The following is a 21,878-nucleotide window of genomic DNA, read 5'->3' as shown; positions in this document are numbered from 1 at the left end:
GAGGAGGCGCAGGCAGAGGGCACTAGAGGCGGCCCAGGATGAGCAGCAAGAGGAGTTCAACCGCCGACTCTCCGACAAGGTACTGGAGAAGTGCAATGATGAAGAACTAGAGCTGGTTTTCACTGGCGGCAGGGGAAGGTCATTCATGGAGATAATTAGGTGGGCAAGGATGAGGGCAGTCATGGCTCCTCATCCAGCAACTAGGGCCAAGTGGGTCCGTTTCTTTGAGCGTTATGACTGATATTTGTGAGATTTGGATGTAATCTATCTTTCTAGCTATCTGTAAGTCAATTTGAGAGATAGTTTTGGTAGTATTTGTGAGATTTGGATGTAATCTATGAGACTATCTTTCTATCTATGTAACATTTGGATGTTTCTGAATAAATGTATGCATTTGGATGTTTCTGAATAAATGTATGCATTTGGATGTTTCTGAATAAATGTATGCATTTGGTCAGCAGCACCATCAATTTATCAAGTGTTGAATCCACATATAGATAAAAGTTGCAGATGAATTGAAGTTGCAGACAAGTGCAGAATCCACATAAAGTACCATATTACAAACCAAATCAAACAGTACAGCATCAAGTACTTAGTGAGGCAGTGTTATGACAAACCAAATCAAACAGTGCACTTGCATACAAAGTAGTTCAACCACTTCAGCTAGTTACCACTTGCATAAAAGTAATCTTTCAGCCTCCCAGATGGCTTCCTGACCCTCTTTGACCCATCCTGCATAGCACTTGTAGCAGATTGTCTAGGAGCAATGAAAGATCCATTGCCAGCTAATTGGCAGCAGCTGACCTGGTGTTCTTTGCTGGAGAAGACCTTGATGACCTTGTGTTCTTTGCTGGAGAAGACCTTGATCCATTGCCAGAAATAGTTGTGTTCTTCTTCTTGGGAGGTGGTACTAGTGTTGAAGAAGAGGTGTTGGGCCTGCTCTTCTTTAGAGGTGGTGGTACTGCTGTTGTAGCTGGAGCTGCCCTTTTCCTTGACCTAGAAGCTGTCTGTGTTGACACACTTGTTATTGGAGGAGGAGTTGGTGCAGGTGCAGAGGCAGCAGGTACCCTTGGTGGCCTTTGTGCAGTTGCAGCCATTGAAGAACCAGCCTCAGAGTAGTTTGCTCTATTTTCCTACACAACAATATTAGTTAGAACTATTTTCCTACAAATGAAATGAATGTAACAATGCAATGAATGTAACAATGGAATGAATGGACATACCTGGTGCTTGTTCAGCCTCATCTGGAACTTAGGTTTCAAAGGGACACCACAATTGTTGATCCTGTGCCCTTGCTTCTTGCAGTTGCTGCATGTCACTGTACCTATCCTAGAAGTATCCTTTTTAGCTGGCACCTCAAACAGGCCTTTCCTCCTGGCAGTTTGTTTTTTACCTTTCTTTTCTCTAAAAACAGGTGGAGAAATATCATCACCAGGTGTATGAGGCCAATGGTTAGGACCTGGCACAGGGAATATTATGTGCTTATATGTTTCACAATACATGGGTTTCTTGAAGAAAGCAGAAACATAGTCTTCAGGGTGTATCTTCACTTTTTGCATTGCAGCAATGGCATGACTACAGGGGACAGCTGTCATGTCCCACCTCCTACAGTCACAGGTCTCATTGTTCAAATTAACACAATATGTGTTTTCAGAGCTACTAGTGACCTGCCATGTATGCTTCACAATATTTAGCCCACTTCTTCCCCTCTTCTAAAATCTCTGAATAAGTAGGTGTGATTTCCCATCTGCATGTCTCTGTCTTCTCTCTGATCTTCTGAAACTTAATCATCAGCTTTGTTCTTATGCCCTCTAACATAGTCCTGATTGGTTTCTTCCTAACATCCAATATCATTCTATTGAAAACCTCACTAAGGTTGTTTACTAACAGGTCTGTTTTGCATACAGTGTCCATTTTATACCTAGCCCATGTATGCTCTGGTATCTGTGACAACCACTGCCAAGCTTCTAAACTTTTTTTTCAAATTCTCCATGCCTAAATCATGTCCATGTTTGGTAAAGGAATAGGCAGCCTGATCTAAATGTTTCTCAAGTTCCTCTCCTCTGAAACCAGCAGATTGAAAATTGGCATAAATATGTCTAAGACAAAACCTTTGTGGAGAGTCAGGGAATACATCATCTATTGCATTCAACAATCCCTGTTCAATGTAGTGTAATCTTAAGTGTTACTACTGAATAACATTTTACTCATGGCAAATGTAAACACTAGGTTCAGAAAAATACCTTCTGCCTGTCAGACATAATTGTGTATTTGCCAAACTTATTGCCAGTTCCAATGACTGTTCTCAACTGTGTGAGAAACCATATCCAACTGTCTGTCTCTTCCTTATCAACAACACCAAAAGCTATTGGGAAGATGTTATTGTTGCCATCCCTCCCTGTAGCTGCCAATATCTGCTGACCAGTGCTTAGCTTGATGAAGCAACCATCCATACCTGCTAACATGATAACATGAGTGCCTAAGTACATCAATGTTTACAAATCATATAAATTTCTGAATACTTACCTATAAATGGCCTGCATCCATTCAGAAAACCCTCCTTGCATGCAAACAAGCAGTAAAACATATAGTGAAACCTTGGGGTAGGAGCTGGGTTAAGTGGGTCCTCATGTGTTGTTACTATGCACCTACTGCCAGGGTTAGTATCTAGCACACACTGCAGGTAGTCCCTTATTCTGTGATACTGGAGTTTGTGATCTCCTTGCACAACCTCTACTGCTTGCTTCCTTGCCCTATATGCCAAGCTTTTAGGCACATGCACACCAAACTTCTTCTTTGTGTATGACATAATTGTGTCAACACCAGCTCCAGGGTTGGATCTAACTGTATCCTCACAAACCTTAGCAACCCAATTGACTGTCACCTTTGTGTTCTCTCCACTTGCTCCACAAGTGTGATCCAGGTTCATCTTCTTGATACTGAAAGTTGCCTCATGAGCTATCTTGGAGGCAACTATGTAAAACTCACAACCATGTTTTCTCTCAGAGCACCAAGCAATAACCCTAGTTGGTTCATTTCTGTGATACTCAAAATTCCTAAGAGTCCTCACATGAAAATTTCTAAGTGCTTCTCTGAACTCAACTACATTTTCAAAGCACAAATGCATTGAAAACTGCTCATGTGCATCAGGCCTTTTTGGATCATACCATCTCCTCTCCTTCTTCTGCTTCTTCCTACTCTTTCTTCCAGATGGCAGCCTTGGTGCATCCTCTTCATCACTTATGCCAAAATCACCTGGAAAACAGTACTCATCAGCTTCAGGGACATAATCTTCAAACTTGTTGTGCTCAGGCTCACTGTGAGATTTGCTAGTTGGGCCAGGTTTTCTAACTGGCTTAAGCTTTTTGGCTGCTTTTGTAGTTACAGCAGCAGGATCCACTACTTCTTCATCTTCAGAAACTATTGGTTCTTCCTCCCAAAACTCAGAAGATTCTGAGTTAGCTGCACAATAGTGCTCTGCAGTATCAGTGCCAGTCTCATCTTCACCCCTACACCAAGCTTTGTAAGAAATTTTCTGCCCTCTGTAATCACCCCTAAAGAACTCAAAATCTGAAGATGATTTGTCATCTTCAACTTCATCTTCTTCCTCTGGTACATCTTCTTCCTCTGGTACATCTTCTTCCTCTGCTACATCTTCTTCCTCTGGTACATCTTCTTCTTCTTCATCTGCTTCTTCTTCTACATCTTCTTCTTCCACAACTGTTTTCCCCTTGTTCAAATTGCTGCTTTGCTGTGTGTTCATGTAGGGCTCATCAGGGGTTAAAGATGGCAAGCTAGCATTAGAGGCAGGGTACAGAACACCTTCTTGTGAAACTCTGTAAACAACAGGTTCACCAACATGATCAATGGGGATCTGTTCCTCATCAGCTGGGCTTGGATCAGTAGCTTTTCTGACACTGATGTTCAGTACCTTCTTATCAACAAATAAGTCAAGCATTTCCTCTAATGCCTCCTCACTATCCAGGGCCTCCACACCCTCCAGCCCCTTTCCCTCTTCCTTTACATAAGTCAGAAATGCATCCATGCCATAGCCCTCCAACTCAACCAATGCTAATATGGTCAGATAACTGATATCTGAGGAAACTGAATACTTTTTCTCCATATTATCTATTCCTTGAAAATGTAGCCTCAAGTCCCAAATCTCATCATCTAAGCTGTAGGATTAAATTGACAAACAATTATTTTTTAAGTCACTGAACATTACTGAACATTACTGAACTTTCTTCAGATATCAAGAACATCTATGCACTGACCAAATGAACTAACCAAATGCACTTTCTTCTACAGTAGCATGCCAAGAACAAACAATTACTAACCCTAGTTCTAATTTGAACTAAAGCACACGGAAATTTTAACTAAAGCTTGGCATATAGTTACCAGAACTAATTTGAACTAACCAGAAACATTGACCAGTGCTTACCTCACTCCACCAAAGGACGACGCCCAATGGTGGCCGCCTGCTGGATCAGTGTGGATGCGCTTCGCCACTGCCCTAGCCGCGCGGACTTCCGGATCTGAGCTCGCCGGATCCACATGAGCTGCGGGCGGTGATGGCTGCTGCGACCGCTGCGCCGGGAAGCTCGAGCTGCCTAGCCATTTGTCCACCTCTGAGTGTCCACCGCCCTCCTGGCCGGTGCCGCCTTGCCTCAATAGCTCGCCGACGACGACATTTGGCTGCGCCGCCGCCATCGCCCACCTAGGTCACCGCGGGGGAGAGGAGGGGGAGTGAGAGAGTGTGTGGCCGACCGCCCACTTTGGTTCCGACCGGACCCGGGTCGGCTAACGGCCGTTAACGGCCGCGCCGTGAGCGCGCGTGGCCACGTGGGCTGACAGATGGGCCCGGTCCGTCAGAAAACGGGTTAAATCGCTAGTCACCGCGGGTTTGGGTTTTTTGAAACAGCGGACCGCGCGTTTGGTAGCTTTCTGAGAAAAAAATAAAAAGTGGTAGTTTTTTGGAACCAAAGCCTGTAAACTAGTAGTTTTATGCTATTTACTCGGCATTTTCCTCGGCATGAGCTGGAGCCGCGGGAACCGATGGAAGTTTGCTTCTTGGAGACGGCCGACAACACGTGGAGGCTTGAGGCGAAGCTGACTAGGGCTGTGTTGGTCACTGTGACCGGCGACAGGCCGACGGTGGATGTGGACTCTGCGGCACGCGCGCTGCACGCGGCGTTCGACGTTGGTCCGGCGGAGATGTCCATCCGGCATTTCTACCTGGAGGACTTCCTCGTGCTGTTCCATGACGGTGCCTTGCGGGATCGCATGGTGCGTGCGGGGCGGGCGGAGTCGTCAAGGTTCGAGCTCTCCCTGCGTCTAAATCTGAGAATGGTTTCATACTTAAACCATACTTGAAGCATACCCGTATGCGTATCTCTCAAAACCATACTTGAACCATACCCGTTTAATGCCATTTTCAGCCCAACCAAAACTAAACCCTCTATTTTTTCCACCCAAACCAATTTAAACCCAATATAGAACCGTGGGTTTAAACCCAATACATAACTATGTGTTTGCTTCAATGTATATATGATTGCACAAATCGACATGTTAAAAAAGCAAATGACATAGAGAAGGCATAAGTGCATCTACAACAGTTTGGAAACAAAGTTATCGTTGAGATACAGTCAACACACAACAAGAGTCAAAAAGATAATGCCCACAACTCAAAAGCTCACTGGCAAGTTTATTAAAACCAATAACTTACCTAAAGCACAAGCAAACACATTCGATTTGCATGTGGTGTTTTCCCATAATACAGAATACATAGTGCATTGCAGCATGTACGCGGATCAAAGATACTCGTTGTCGATGCGTCCTTGCTTATTGCACATAACCAATGCCCAGAAACCGGTTTGGACCCATAGTTTATAGTCATTAATAACCAAATTGTTTAAGCCCATAACCAACTATACCCAAATTGGTTTCTTCACATACCCAAACCAAAACCAAACTAAAATAGATCCAGCCCAATAAAACCTGAACCAATCAAACCCAAAGTAAGAACCGAACCGTTTCACCCAATTTTTTAATAACCATTCTCAAGTTTACCTACGTCCTTGGCTTCGACAGGCCCAGGCCACGGCGGCGTCTTTGTCGTTTCTCGTGCCGATCTCGCTGCGGGGAGTGCCCGCGCATGCCTGGTGCCAACGGATGGCCAGTGCGATCTTGCACGGGCTTGGCTTTGTCATGGGGGGTGGATGCGGACACCGCGAGCCAGGCAGACATGGCGGATTTTTGCGTTTGGCTGCGCACTGACAAACCGAAGAGGATTCCGAGGAGAAGGCTGCTCTTCATCGATGAACCACGGCGAACGCTCTAGGCAGAGGATTCTGGACGGCGGATGACGGTGCAGCGGGGTGCTTCTGCGCTCTGGTATCCCATTGATATCGTTGTGCTTCACGATCCTAGGGCGGACGGTGAGGCCCCGTATGGCCTGCCGGTGCCGCCACCGCCGCCTCCGCCATCCCCGCCTACTGGTGATGATGACTTGGCTAATGGGCCGGTCGGGGGTGGCATGGATCGCCGGGGTGGATTCGGTGGTGGTTCGGCCAGTACGGCAGGCTCGTCGACCGGGGCGGTGCCGCCGCCAGGCACGCGCGCTCGAGTTCAAACTGCTCGCGAGGAGGAGCGGCTGATCAGCAGCAGTCGCGTGGCCGACGTCAGGGGGCTGCCTGCGGGCCCGGGTGGACAGCCAATTGCATGCATTGGCATGGATAGCGACAGCGATGCCCACTCTCGGGAAGCGTCCTGCATGGGCCCGGTGGGTGCAGTTGTTTCCGTTGGGTCTCCGCCTTCGGTGCAATTGGGCAGATGGCGACAAGGGACGGATAGGGCTGCTACAGCCTTGCAGGATGTTGGGGCCCGTGCCTTGGACTGCGAGCCCTGTGGTGGAGCGCTGCGGGATGATTTGATCCAGATAGGATTGGTGCAGATCTCGCTGCAGCAACTGACTGACGAAGATCCTGTCTGCTTTGGGTTTGTTGAAGATGAGGAACTCCTATCGCCGCAGTCTGGGATGGACAACCAGGGCATGCAGGTGGGGGCCATGGATACTTTCCTGGTCAGTCTGTCTGGTAGCGGGGAGAGCGCCGAGCGCAGCGCGGGGCGGAGTCCAGGGCCATGTGCGAGGGTGGACCCACTGGATGACCAGCCAGGAAGCGCACTGGATCCAAGGCCATGCATGCTGGCTCCCGCGCATGTTGGATTGGAAAAAGACAACACACTGGACCCGATGTGTGACGCCCCCGAATCAATCGTACACTAATCATACACGCAAACGTGTACGATCAAGATCAGGGACTCACGGGAAGATATCACAACACAACTCTAAAAGTAAAATAAGTCATACAAGCATCATAATACAAGCCAGGGGCCTTGAGGGCTCGAATACAAGTGCTCGATCATAGACGAGTCAGCGAAAGCAACAATATCTGAGTACAGACATAAGTTAAACAAGTTGCCATAAGATGGCTAGCACAAACTGGGATACAGATCGAAAGAGGCGCAGGCCTCTTGCCTGGGATCCTCCTAACTACTCATGGTCGTCGTCAGTGGCCTGCACGTAGTAGTAGGCACCTCCGGTGTAGTAGGAGTCGTCGTCAACGGTGGTGTCTGGCTCCTGGGCTCCAGCATCTGGTTGCGACAACCAGGTAGAAGGGAAAGGGGGGAAAGAGGGAGAAAAGCAACCGTGAGTACTCATCCAAAGTACTCGCAAGCAAGGAGCTACACTACATATGCATGGGTATATGTGTAAAGGGGCATATCGGTGGACTGAACTGCAGAATGCCAGAATAAGAGGGGGATAGCTAATCCTGTCGAAGACTACGCTTCTGGCCACCTCCATCTTGCAGCATGTAGGAGAGAGTAGATGGTAAGTTCACCAAGTAGCATCGTATAGCATAATCCTACCCGGTGATCCCCTCCTCGTCGCCCTGTTAGAGAGCGATCACCGGGTTATATCTGGCACTTGGAAGGGCGTGTTTTATTAAGTATCCAGTTCTAGTTGTCATAAGGTCAAGGTACAACTCCGGGTCGTCCTTTTACCGAGGGACACAGCTATTCGAATAGATAAACTTCCCTGCAGGGGTGCACCACATAACCCAACACGCTCGATCCCATTTGGCCGGACACACTTTCCTGGGTCATGCCCGGCCTCGGAAGATCAACACGTCGCAGCCCCACCTAGGCACAACAGAGCGGTCAGCACGCCGGTCTAAATCCTATGGCGCAGGGGTCTGGGCCCATCACCCATTGCACACCTGCACGTTGCGAACGCGGCCGAAAGCAGACCTAGCCTAGCAGGCGTTCCAGTCCAATCCGGCGCGCGCCGCTCAGTCGCTGACGTCAAGAAGGCTTCGGCTGATACCACGACGTCGATTGCCCATAACTGTTTCCGCGTAGTTGGTTAGTGCGTATAGGCCAAATGGCCAAACTCAGATCAAATACCAAGAACTCGTTAAGCGTGTTAAGTATCCACGAACGCCGACCAGGGCCAGGCCCACCTCTCTCCTAGGTGGTCTCAACCTGCCCTGTCGCTCCGCCACAAAGTAACAGTCGGAGACCGTCGGGAACCCAGGACCACCTCTACCGGGATGGAGCCACCTGCCCCTTCAACCCCCATCTCCGAACAGTATCATAAGTAATGTAACAGTATAAAGTATGTAGCGTATGCCCGTGATCACCTCCCGAAGTGATCACGGCCCAATAGTATAGCATGGCAGACGGACAAGAGTGTAGGGCCATTGATGGAACACTAGCATCCTATACTAAGCAGTAGGATAGCAGGTAAGGGTAACAACTGTAGCAACAATGACAGGCTATGCAGCAGAATAGGATTAACCGAAAGCAGTAACATGCTACACTCTTCTAATGCAAGCAGTATAGAGAAGAATAGGCGATATCTGGTGATCAAAGGGGGGGCTTGCCTGGTTGCTCTGGCAAGAAGGAGGGGTCGTCATGTTGGGAATCGTAGCATAATTTTAAAATTTTCCTACGTTCACCAAGATGCATCTATGGAGTATACTAGCAACGAGGGGAAGGGAGCGCATCTACACACCCTTGTAGATCGCGAGCGGAAGCGTTCCAATGAACGTGGATGACGGAGTCGTACTCGCCGTGATCCAAATCACCGATGACCGAGTGCCGAACGGACGGCACCTCCGCGTTCAACACACGTACGGTGCAGCAACGTCTCCTCCTTCTTGATCCAGCAAGGGGGAAGGAGAGGTTGATGGAGATCCAACAGCACGACGGCGTGGTGGTGGATGTAGCGGGTCTCGGCAGGGCTTTGCTAAGCTTATGCGAGAGAGAGAGAGAGAGGTGTTGCAGGGGAGGAGGGAGGCGCCCAAGGCTGTTGTGTGCTGCCCTCCCTCCCCCCCTTTATATAGGCCCCCTGGGGGGGCCGGCCCCAAGATATGGGATCTCAAGGGGGGGCGGCGGCCACAAGGGGGGAAGGGGTTGCCTTGCCCCCCAAGGCAAGGGGGAACTCCCCCCCTAGGGTTCCCAACCCTAGGCGCATGGGGGGAGGCCCAAGGGGGGCGCCCCAGCCCACTATGGGCTGGTTCCCTTCCACTTTCAGCCCACGGGGCCCTCCGGGATAGGTGGCCCCACCCGGTGGACCCCCGGGACCCTTCCGGTGGTCCCGGTACAATACCGGTAACCCCCGAAACTTTCCCGGTGGCCGAAACTGGACTTCCTATATATAATTCTTCACCTCCGGACCATTCCGGAACCTCTCGTGACGTCCAGGATCTCATCCGGGACTCCGAAAAACTTTCGGGTTTCCGCATACATATATCTCTACAACCCTAGCGTCACCGAACCTTAAGTGTGTAGACCCTACGGGTTCGGGAGACATGCAGACATGACCGAGACGCCTCTCCGGTCAATAACCAACAGCGGGATCTGGATACCCATGTTGGCTCCCACATGTTCCACGATGATCTCATCGGATGAACCACGGTGTCGAGGATTCAATCAATCCCGTATGCAATTCCCTTTGTCAATCGGTATGTTACTTGCCCGAGATTCGATCGTCGGTATCCCAATACCTTGTTCAATCTCGTTACCGGCAAGTCTCTTTACTCGTACCGCAATGCATGATCCCGTGACTAACGCCTTAGTCACATTGAGCTCATTATGATGATGCATTACCGAGTGGGCCCAGAGATACCTCTCCGTCACACGGAGTGACAAATCCCAGTCTCGATCCGTGCCAACCCAACAGACACTTTCGGAGATACCCGTAGTGCACCTTTATAGTCACCCAGTTACGTTGTGACGTTTGGCACACCCAAAGCACTCTTACGGTATCCGGGAGTTGCACGATCTCATGGTCTAAGGAAAAGATACTTTGACATTGGAAAAGCTCTAGCAAACGAAACTACACGATCTTTTATGCTATGCTTAGGATTGGGTCTTGTCCATCACATCATTCTCCTAATGATGTGATCCCGTTATCAATGACATCCAATGTCCATAGTCGGGAAACCATGACTATCTGTTGATCAACGAGCTAGTCAACTAGAGGCTTACTAGGGACACGTTGTGGTCTATGTATTCACACATGTATTACGATTTCCGGATAATACAATTATAGCATGAATAATAGACAATTACCATGAACAAAGAAATATAATAATAACCATTTATTATTGCCTCTAGGGCATATTTCCAACACGTCAACACTGTAGTCGTACTGGGTAGCAGCGGCGTCGGTCTCGGTGTCTAGCGAGAGAAGAAGGGGGAGAAACAATGAATACAATGCAAACAGATACATATCGATGCATGACACAACAAGTAACGGTGCTAGGAGTGCCCTAATGCAGTAGGAGGTGATACCGGTGAAGGGGGGAAACATCCGGGAAAGTATCCCCGGTGTTTCGCATTTTCGGACAGATGAACCGGAGGGGGAAAGTTGCGGGTTTGCTATGCTAGGGATGTGTGGTGGACGAACGGGCTGCGTATTTGGATTCGACTCGTCGTTCTGAGCAACTTTCATGTACAAAGTTTTTCCATCCGAGCTACGGTTTATGTATATTGATTTTAAAAGATTTAAATCACTTTTTAGCATTTATTTAATTATTTTAATCCAACATTTTCCAAAACAGTGCACGCTGGCGTCAGCATGACGTCAGCAGTCAACAGAGGCGTTGACTGGTCAACTGACGTGTGGGTCCCGTTCGACATTGACTGTTTAGTCTAATTAGGGTTTAACTAATCTAATTATTGTTTAATTAAACTAACTAGTTAATTAGATTAATTAAATAGGATTAATTAACTTAATTAATTAATTAATTATTTTAATTATTATTTATTTATTTATTTTATATTCATTTTTTAAAACGTTCTGGGCTGCGGGCCCCGGCTGTCATTGGCCAATGGGCCATTGGAACGAGCGCGCTGGTTCGGGCGGAACCGGGTGACGGGCGCCAGCCCATCGAGGCTCTTGCCTAGGCCAGCAGCAGGGCGCCGGCGGCCATGGGCGGCGCTAGGCGAGGCCGCGGCCGGTGCGAGGAGTAGGGCAGGCGCGGCGGTCGCCGAGGTCGGGCGCGGGTGGAGGTGGCCGCGGACGGCCGTGGCGGAGCGGCGAGCACGCATCGGGGCGGCGGGGGTCGCGCAGGCGCAGGTGGGCGCACGCGGGGTGCAGCGGGACGATGGTGGTCGCGAGGCACCCGTGGGCGCGGCCTGCGGTGCGGGTGGCCGCGGAGGGGTCTGCGCGGGCGAGGACTTGGCGCGGGCGGGGCACGGGTGAGCGCGCACCAGCGCGGCGCGGTGTACGACGAAGCGCGACCGGAGCGAGGTGACCGGACGGGGCGGCAGGGGCGCGTGTGCAAGGGAGGCACAGAGGAGGAGAGGGGGAGGTTCGCTCACCCCCGTTGCAGGGGTACTCCGGCGAGGCTCGATGCAGCCGACGAGGTAGCGCTGGGGAGGCGGGGCGACGGCGGTGGGCGGCGTCGGGGATGTGCGCCGGCGCCGGGAGGAGGGGCAGGGCGTCGATTGCCCCCGGCCGGATCCACGCAGAAGGGAGGGTTGAGGAGGCGGGTGATGCGGGTCAGCACCGAGCGATGTCGGCGAAGTGGCAGCGGGGTCAGCGCGGCGGCAGTCGAGGCGGTTGCCGGGGGCGCCCGCCCCCGATCCAGATCGTGCAGAGGGGGCGAGGAGCTAGGGGAGTGGGGGGTTTCGCGTCGATCCAGATTGGATCGGGAGGGGGAGAGGGAGTGGCGTCGGGGGGGGAGTGGGAGTGGTTGCCCTAGGGTTTCGGCCGACAGGGGAGGATATGGGGAGTGGGGTGGGCCGGCCTGGTGGCCCAGAGGCTAGTTAGGCCGAAGCCCAGTGGGGGGGAAGGGAGGCTTCTTGTCTCTGTCTTTTTTTTTCTTTTTAGTTATTCTTTTGTGTTTCATTTCTAGTTTCCTTTTATTTTAGTTTTGTAAAATTTATCACTAGCACCTAACCTAGTATTTGTAAATATACTACTGCCACAATAACTTTGGCACCTAGCTAAAATAGTTTAGTATTTTGTAAAATATAATAGGAGTATAATTAATTGTTTTTGCTGTTGTTTTAATCACTTTGGGTATTTAATTATTTTATAAAGATGTTGTTTCTCCACCAATAATATCCATGATTTATTTGTCACATTGAGAACATTTTAGTTTTGACTTTTGAAAACTTTAATTGTTTGATTTGATTTTGAATTTGAATTTTGAATCGGTTTTTAAAATAACCCGAGATTAACTACAGTGATAGAGGTGACGTGGCATCATTAACGGGGGATTACTGTAGCCTAACTATCCGGGCGTCACAATTCTCCTCCACTACAAGAAATCTCGTCCCGAGATTTAAGAGAGGAGCAAGGGGGAAAGGTCTGGTTACGAAATTCTAACGAATCTTGTCGGTCTTGGTTGCTCTTCTCGAAGAGGTCGTTCCATAGTGTTGATTTCTTCATACCTATGCACCAATGCATCACAATAAAGTTGTCGTCCTTTCTTCGGGAACTCCATCGTACTTACGAAAGCATAAGGGGGGGTATTCCGGGATAACGGACCTCTGCAAGGTTGACTATCTGGTAGCTAACATCGGGGAAGGTGGCGGAAAGTAAATCTCGAACTGAAACTTTAAGAAAATATCGAGAGTAAAGTAAGGAGGTACCACGAGAAGTCTCAAGCGGGTAGGCAATCATTCGATGGCCTAATTAGAAGGTGAAAGGGGTTCAGAGCAACGAGAACAAGTATTGCGTCTGACACCAGAATAGATCACTAGGCAGGTGGCCCATGAATTACATATGAAGTCAAGCGCGAGGAATAACTTTGACAACAAGGTGTACAGGAGAGTCAGGTTCGATCCTGAGGAACTGTGGGTTATGGGCCCACCATGTGAGTTAACGGTAGGAAGGGCGGTGGTATTTTGCACAGTCATGATAACAAGGCATGTCAGAGGGTAGCCTGTCAGTTATGTCGGCAACAACATCGGTACCAAGGGCGAGGGACGAAGAGAACCCTTTTCCTGCTCGTTGAACGAGGCGGACCAATAGGCAAAGTTCTCGTCCATCGGTGGATACCGGAATGTCATCAACAATAGTAACAGGTTCTTACTGACAGAGTTGTACACCGAGGTGCTTACAAAAGCAGTGACTTATTACTACTTAGATCATATAAACCTCAAGAAGGTTAAACAAAACAATTGGAAAGGAAAATGTGATTATCAGATTGAACAGAACAATGGAAAGGAAAAATGTGTTTAAACACATAATTCAGGGGTATATCCTTCCCAAGGACAAACAGAGCATGATATCCATGTCAGGATATAACGTAGAAAACCCCTTAGGAAAGGGGGGGAAGAAATTTCATGACATTACCCGTACAACAGTGTTTGGATAATTGGTAAAGAGAATTTAGCATTGGGCTTCAAATGTTCTTGTTGAAAATCGGAGTACCATAGGCATGCTTCGAGATAGCATTGACATGGTGATCAGGTGAAGATCAAACTTTGGAAACACAAAGGATCCATCAAGAATAACTTGTAGAATAAGTCTTACAATTTCCTCATGGAAGAATGGATAACCTTGCTGAAAAGGAATCTGAAACAATAGGGCCTCCGGCCAAGTGTGCTATGCATGACATAATCTTACCGGGTCATATAAAGACCAATGTTATAACTCTTGGAAATATGTTCCAACCATCATATTTGACCGAGATTCAGTTCTGATTTGGGTCAAGATACCTGAGAAGAAAAAGGTGCGGCACAGATTGACAGAAGACATCGTAAGATTCTCAGGAATGAACTATGGAAGCGAGTTCCAAAACAAGATTTCATCGGTAAACCAAGGAGAGGATGAGGAGGTGGCTGATGGACTCAGCGACAATTCATCAAGATTTCCAAAGGATGAATTTCCACAATTAAATGAACGAGGTGATAGCATCGAACACACCGAAGTATATAATGAGGTATGCTCGAGGAAACATACACGATTGAACATTGGTTGACGGTGCACCCGAAATACGGACTTAGGTAGCACAAACAATGTTAGAATGGCGATTCGATAACCAATGGTCTAAGAATGAAATGGTGACCATTAACTTCAAAGCAATAAGGTTGCTAGAAGTTTTTTAAAATTACTAGTCCATCTGTCGGTATTCCTGTTAGGAACAACACGGGGACCAAGAAAAGAATGGTGATGGTGAAGTATCACTTATATCAAGAATTCTCAAGAGGTGGTGAGATTCTCACGACATTCCTGACATAAAAGATGGTAATACTCCAAGGTAAAGAAGAACAATTGCTGGATAGCAAGGATCTGAAGGTATATCAGAAAGCACGAACAAGTTTGTGTTGAACGAAAGGCAATAAAGTGGTCGATGATAACACAAATCATCGAGAGCAAAGGGTGGTATTTCTCATCAAGAATTCGATAGATATCTTGGAAGAGCTCAGAATGTTGATGATGTTCCCGACACATTTGTCCTGAGATTTCATGAAGATGTAATCGATCGGCGACGACATCAAGTCAAAGGAATGATGAGGCGAAAGATTATTGGAACCAACAGTATGACACAAACTCGAAATCAAGCTTGCCGTTCGAGGTGAAACGATACGACAAGGAAGATCGACATAAGCTTAGCTCATCGTCGAAAGTTGTGCTCCAGGAAGAAGGACCAGGTAGCACGGTTAAAAGTTTGCACGATAATGATATAGCCGATAAGGCTAGGAATGACTTGAAGGATTATTAAACTCGTAGCAACAAGAATTACTTAGAGTTATTGAATCGGAGTGCGGAATCGATTCACTTATCGGTGTTCTCGAGTGACTAATAACTCAGAACCTGGGGGGATCCGAGATTGGTGAGAAGCAATACTAGATGAAGACTTTGCAGGAAGCAACACAGTTCTTGAGATACCAGAGGTTAATACTCGAGGAAGATCAAAAATAGAGGTTGCGGAGATGTATCGATCAACTAAAAGACAAGTGCTTTAACTTTTCTGAGAAATGGAATCAAGGAGAAAATGTGGTTGGGACCACGATTGCAAATGATCAATACATAGATACCAGATGATTTCATATCAAGGAAATAGTTATTATTACAAGAAGCTTCTATGATAGGATCTACATCGTGCCCATGGGCAAGAACACAAAGTTCAAGGTTGACTCCCACTTCTTTAATGCATAACCTTTCATTCACTTCTCGCCTTCAACGAAGTTGTGGTGTTGAAATTTTATCTGTCATAACACCAGTAGAGTATGACCCGTAGTAGTTTCTGGGTTCACACAGATTAGAAAAAGGCATATGTCCAACCCGTCAGGGTATCGTGGAAACATATACCACAAGCTTCAATAGTAAATACCACCAGCTCGAAAACAGAGCATGGTTGAGAAAACAGAGGATACAATTTACCTAAGGCATTGTGTATCAGGGGAAGAACTCAAGGTTTTGAGAATATGCTGGAACGATCGGATAATAATCCACCAAAGGATCTGGCGGACCGCAAAGAAACTGATTTGAGTATATATGTTCAGCCAGAAGAAGAAATGATGCCAAGGCATCGGATTATAGAAAAATCTGGATAATTCGAGACCTTAAATGCAAGGAATTATGATTTCCAAATTGGGGGATCAAAAGTAGATGCTCTGATCAAAAGACAAGTAAGTTGAATAGACTTAGAGGCACAAACGGTGGCAATTTGATTGGTCGACAACCAGCTCATGTTCAAAATAACGTCCGAGCCGGAAGGACAATTTTCAGGGAATAACTGATGATTGTGTGCATTCACACACATGTTGATCCAGCATGATCAGAATGTCGATCACAAAGTATTGTAATGAATATTGCTAGACATATGGAAGTAACCATTATGCAAGCAGGTAAAGAAGATCAAGAGCAATAGGCTACTGAGGATTTCGGAAGATCGAATGGCATTTCGAAGAATTTTGCGAAACACCTGAACAACTAGGGATGAACGAATCCCCGGTAAGTGTGAGGAATTATTCATACATGTATTCATGAGGAAAAGAAGCCGCAAGGCAGCAGACCCAAAGGATTCTCGAAATATCCAAAGTATTTCAGGGTATCTTGTAATAACAAGATCAACTGGGAATAAAAGTAAGAACGACAGGTGTAAGTATTTATCCATAGGGATGTTTCGGTGGTAGGGAATTGCAAAAGCAATAGGCTCAAAGTCTCGAGAGAACATCGGAGAGTATCTTCGAAATCCTTCAGTGGACCAAGTAATCATCTGGAGTAAGTGGCTCTCCGGGTGGAATTAGTTACGAGAACCTAGAGTCGGCGTTAGTAAAATCATTTAACCTGAATAGAAGAGAGATCAGAGTCCCAGAGTATAGATCGAGGAATAAAAGATCCTAATACCACCCAATGGCGACGTGGGCCCGTAAGCCGCACAGCCATGTTAGTAAAAACTTTTTCAATGACTAGACTCGACTTCGGCCAAGGAGTTGGAAAGGGGGATTCCTACAGGCAGTCGGCTCTGATACCAACTTGTGACGCCCCCGAATCAATCATACACTAGTCATACACGCAAACGTGTACGATCAAGATCAGGGACTCACGGGAAGATATCACAACACAACTCTAAAAGTAAAATAAGTCATACAAGCATCATAATACAAGCCAGGGGCCTCGAGGGCTCAAATACAAGTGCTCGATCATAGACGAGTCAGCGGAAGCAACAATATCTGAGTACAGACATAAGTTAAACAAGTTGCCATAAGATGGCTAGCACAAACTGGGATACAGATCGAAAGAGGCGCAGGCCTCCTGCCTGGGATCCTCCTAACTACTCCTGGTCGTCGTCAGCGGCCTGCACGTAGTAGTAGGCACCTCCGGTGTAGTAGGAGTCATCGTCGACGGTGGTGTCTGGCTCCTGGGCTCCAGCATCTGGTTGCGATAACCAGGTAGAAGGGAAAAGGGGGAAAAGAGGGAGAAAAGCAACCGTGAGTACTCATCCAAAGTACTCACAAGCAAGGAGCTACACTACATATGCATGGGTATATGTGTAAAGGGGCATATTGGTGGACTGAACTGCAGAATGCCAGAATAAGAGGGGGATAGCTAATCCTATCGAAGACTACGCTTCCGGCCACCTCCATCTTGCAGCATGTAGGAGAGAGTAGATGGTAAGTTCACCAAGTAGCATCGTATAGCATAATCCTACCCGGCGATCCCCTCCTCGTCGCCTTGTTAGAGAGCGATCACCGGGTTATATCTGGCACTTGGAAGGGTGTGTTTTATTAAGTATCCAGTTCTAGTTGTCATAAGGTCAAGGTACAACTCCGGGTCGTCCTTTTACCGAGGGACACGGCTATTCGAATAGATAAACTTCCCTGCAGGGGTGCACCACATAACCCAACACGCTCGATCCCATTTGGCCGGACACACTTTCCTGGGTCATGCCCGGCCTCGGAAGATCAACACGTCGCAGCCCCACCTAGGCACAACAGAGCGGTCAGCACGCCGGTCTAAATCCTATGGCGCAGGGGTCTGGGCCCATCACCCATTGCACACCTGCACGTTGCGAACGCGGCCGGATGCAGACCTAGCCTAGCAGGCGTTCCAGTCCAATCCGGCGTGCGCCGCTCAGTCGCTGACGTCAAGAAGGCTTCGGCTGATACCACAACGTCGATTGCCCATAACTGTTCCCGCGTAGTTGGTTAGTGTGTATAGGCCAAATGGCCAGACTCAGATCAAATACCAAGAACTCGTTAAGCGTGTTAAGTATCCGCGAACGCCGACCAGGGCCAGGCCCACCTCTCTCCTAGGTGGTCTCAACCTGCCCTATCGCTCCGCCACAAAGTAACAGTCGGGGGCCGTCGGGAACCCAGGCCCACCTCTACCGGGATGGAGCCACCTGCCCCTTCAACCCCCATCTCCGAACAGTATCATAAGTAATGTAACAGTATAAAGTATGTAGCGTATGCCCGTGATCACCTCCCGAAGTGATCACGGCCCAATAGTATAGCATGGCAGACGGACAAGAGTGTAGGGCCACTGATGGAACACTAGCATCCTATACTAAGCAGTAGGATAGCAGGTAAGGGTAACAACTGTAGCAACAATGACAGGCTATGCAGCAGAATAGGATTAACCGAAATCAGTAACATGCTACACTCTTCTAATGCAAGCAGTATAGAGAAGAATAGGCGATATCTGGTGATCAAAGGGGGGGCTTGCCTGGTTGCTCTGGCAAGAAGGAGGGGTCGTCAACACTGTAGTCGTACTGGGTAGCAGCGGCGTCGGTCTCGGTGTCTAGCGAGAGAAGAGGGGGAAGAAACAATGAATACAATGCAAACAGATGCATATCGATGCATGACACAACAAGTAACGGTGCTAGGAGTGCCCTAACGCAGTAGGAGGTGATACCGGTGAAGGGGGGAAACATCCGGGAAAGTATCCCCGGTGTTTCGCGTTTTCGGACAAATGAATCGGAGGGGGAAAGTTGCGGGTTTGCTATGCTAGGGATGTGTGGCGGACGAACGGGCTGCGTATTTGGATTCGACTCGTCGTTCTGAGCAACTTTCATGTACAAAGTTTTTCCATCCGAGCTACGGTTTATTTATATTGATTTTAAAAGATTTAAATCACTTTTTAGGATTTATTTAATTATTTTAATCCAGCATTATCCAGAACAGTGCACGCTGACGTCAGCATGACGTCAGCAGTCAACAGAGGCGTTGACTGGTCAACTGATGTGTGGGTCCCGTTCGACATTGACTGTTTAGTCTAATTAGGGTTTAACTAATCTAATTATTGTTTAATTAAACTAACTAGTTAATTAGATTAATTAAATAGGATTAATTAACTTAATTAATTAATTAATTATTTTAACTATTATTTATTTATTTATTTTATATTCATTTTTTAAAACGTTCTGGGCTTCGGGCCCCGGCTGTCATTGCCAATGGGCCACTGGAACGGGCGTGCTGGTTCGGGCGGAACCGGGTGACGGGCGCCAGCCCATCGGGGCTCTTGCCCAGGCCAGCAGCAGGGCGCCGGCGGGCAAGGGCAGCGCTAGGCGAGGTCGCGGCCGGTGCGAGGAGTAGGGCAGGCGCGGCGGTTGCCAAGGTCGGGCGCGGGTGGAGGTGGCCGCGGACGGCCGTGGCGGAGCGGCGAGCACGCATCGGGGCGGCGGGGGTCGCGCAGGCGCAGGTGGGCGCACGCGGGGTGCAGTGTGATGATGGTGGTCGCGAGCGAGCGGCGTAGAGGCTGGGGCGCGAGGCACCCGTGGGCGCGGCCTGCGGTGCGGGTGGCCGCGGAGGGGTCTGCGCGGGCGAGGACTTGGCGCGGGCGGGGCGCGGTTGAGCGCGCACCAGCGCGGCGCGGTGTACGACGAAGCGCGACCGGAGCGAGGTGGCTGGACGGGGCGGCAGGGGCGCGTGTGCAAGGGAGGCACAGAGGAGGAGAGGGGGAGGTTCGCTCACCCCCGTCGCAGGGGTACTCCGGCGAGGCTTGATGCAGCCGACGAGGTAGCGGTGGGAAGGCGAGGCGACGGCGGCGGGCGACGTCGGGGATGTGCGCCGGCGCCGGGGGGGAGGGGGCAGGGCGTCGATTGCCCCCGGCCGGATCCACGCAGAAGGGAGGGTTGAGGAGGCGGCCGATGCGGGGCAGCACCGAGCGATGTCGGCGAAGTGACATTGGGGTCAGCGCGGCGGCAGTCGAGGCAGTTGCCGGGGGCGCCCGCCCCCGATCCAGATCGTGCAGAGGGGGCAAGGAACGAGGGGAGTGGGGGGTTTCGCCTCGATCCAGATTGGATCGGGAGGGGGAGAGGGAGTGGCGTCGTGGGGGGGAGTGGGAGTGGTTGCCCTAGGGTTTCGGCCGACAGGGGAGGATATGGGGAGTGGGGTGGGCCGGCCTGGTGGCCTAGAGGCTAGTTAGGCCGAAGCCCACTGGGGGGAAGGGAGGCTTCTTGTCTCTGTCTTTTTTTCTTTTTAGTTATTCTTTTGTGTTTCATTTCTAGTTTCCTTTTATTTTAGTTTTGTAAAATTTATCACTAGCACCTAACTTAGTATTTGTAAATATACTACTGCCACAATAACTTTGGCACCTAGCTAAAATAGTTTACTATTTTGTAGGAGTATAATTAATTGTTTTTGCTGCTGTTTTAATCACTTTGGGGTATTTAATTATTTTATAAAGATGTTGTTTCTCCACCAATAATATCCATGATTTATTTGTCACATTGAGAACATTTTAGTTTTGACTTTTGAATACTTTAATTGTTTGACTTGATTTTGAATTTGAATTTTGAATCGGTTTTTGAACTAACCCGAGATTAACTACAGTGATAGAGGTGATGTGGCATCATTAACGGGGGATTACTGTAGCCTAATTATCCGGGCGTCACACGATGCCATGCACACCGGCTCCTTTGCATGCGCGGCTGGATATGGACAGCGCGCAGGATCCGAGGCCATGCACGCCAGCTCCCATGGTGGAGGCACAAGACGGAAGTTTTCACGTGGTGCTGGGGGAGTTTTGTGCGGGTGTTCGCAAGGCTGTTTCTCCGATCCTGCTGCGGCCTACGTCTAGAGTTGTAGCCAACCCGAGTCACCAAGCAAGGAAGAAGCCAAGGTTGTAGGTCACACCAAGACGGAGTGCTAGAATTGCCAAACATGCGGCCACCAAGCAACGACAAGTGCTCATCAGAAAATTGTGTCTTGCGCATGAGGGGGAGGTCATTTCAGAGGAGGCACTATGGATGTACGTGGATCGTTTTTCTCGCCCGCTCTCGGACAGGCATATCGCGGCGGTGCTCGCCTTGTTTGGTTGGGAGTCACCTCCGGAGCCGGGGATGGAGGACCCCATGGTGGCCTAGCTGGGTTCTTTGGCTAGGGCTAGTGTTGTGGGCTATGAATATGAATGCTCAACCTCTAAAAGTGATAGTGTGGAACGTGCGTGGACTCAACGCTAGGCGCGTCGTAATGCGGTTTTCTAGGTGGTGACTATGGCCAATCCGGCGATCGTGTGTTTGAAAGAAACCAAGTTGCAAGATGTATCGGTGAGCATTGTTAGGCAATGCCTCGGAAATAAATATGAGAAGTTTTTCTACTTACCGGCGGTTGGCACGAGGGGTGGGATCTTGATAGCTTGGGATGACACCATCACCCAACTATCGAGCCCACATTACACAAACCACACATTGACGGCCCTTGTAAAGTGTCCGGAGGACGAACAAGCGTGGTGGTTGACCTGTGTGTATGGACCACAAGAGGAGGTCGACAAGATGGAGTTTTTGCAAGACTTGGTGGATATTCGTGATCTGCATGCGGGTCCGTGGTTGGTAGCAGGGGATTTTAATCTCCTCGCAAGACAGGAGGACAAGAACAATGACTTGATCAACCGACGAATGCTT

This window comes from Aegilops tauschii, chromosome 2 (genome assembly GCF_002575655.3).
Source record: "Aegilops tauschii subsp. strangulata cultivar AL8/78 chromosome 2, Aet v6.0, whole genome shotgun sequence".
NCBI classification, from domain to species: domain Eukaryota; kingdom Viridiplantae; phylum Streptophyta; class Magnoliopsida; order Poales; family Poaceae; genus Aegilops; species Aegilops tauschii.
The sequence above is the reverse complement of the archived record's forward strand: the minus strand, read 5'-3'. Positions refer to the sequence as shown.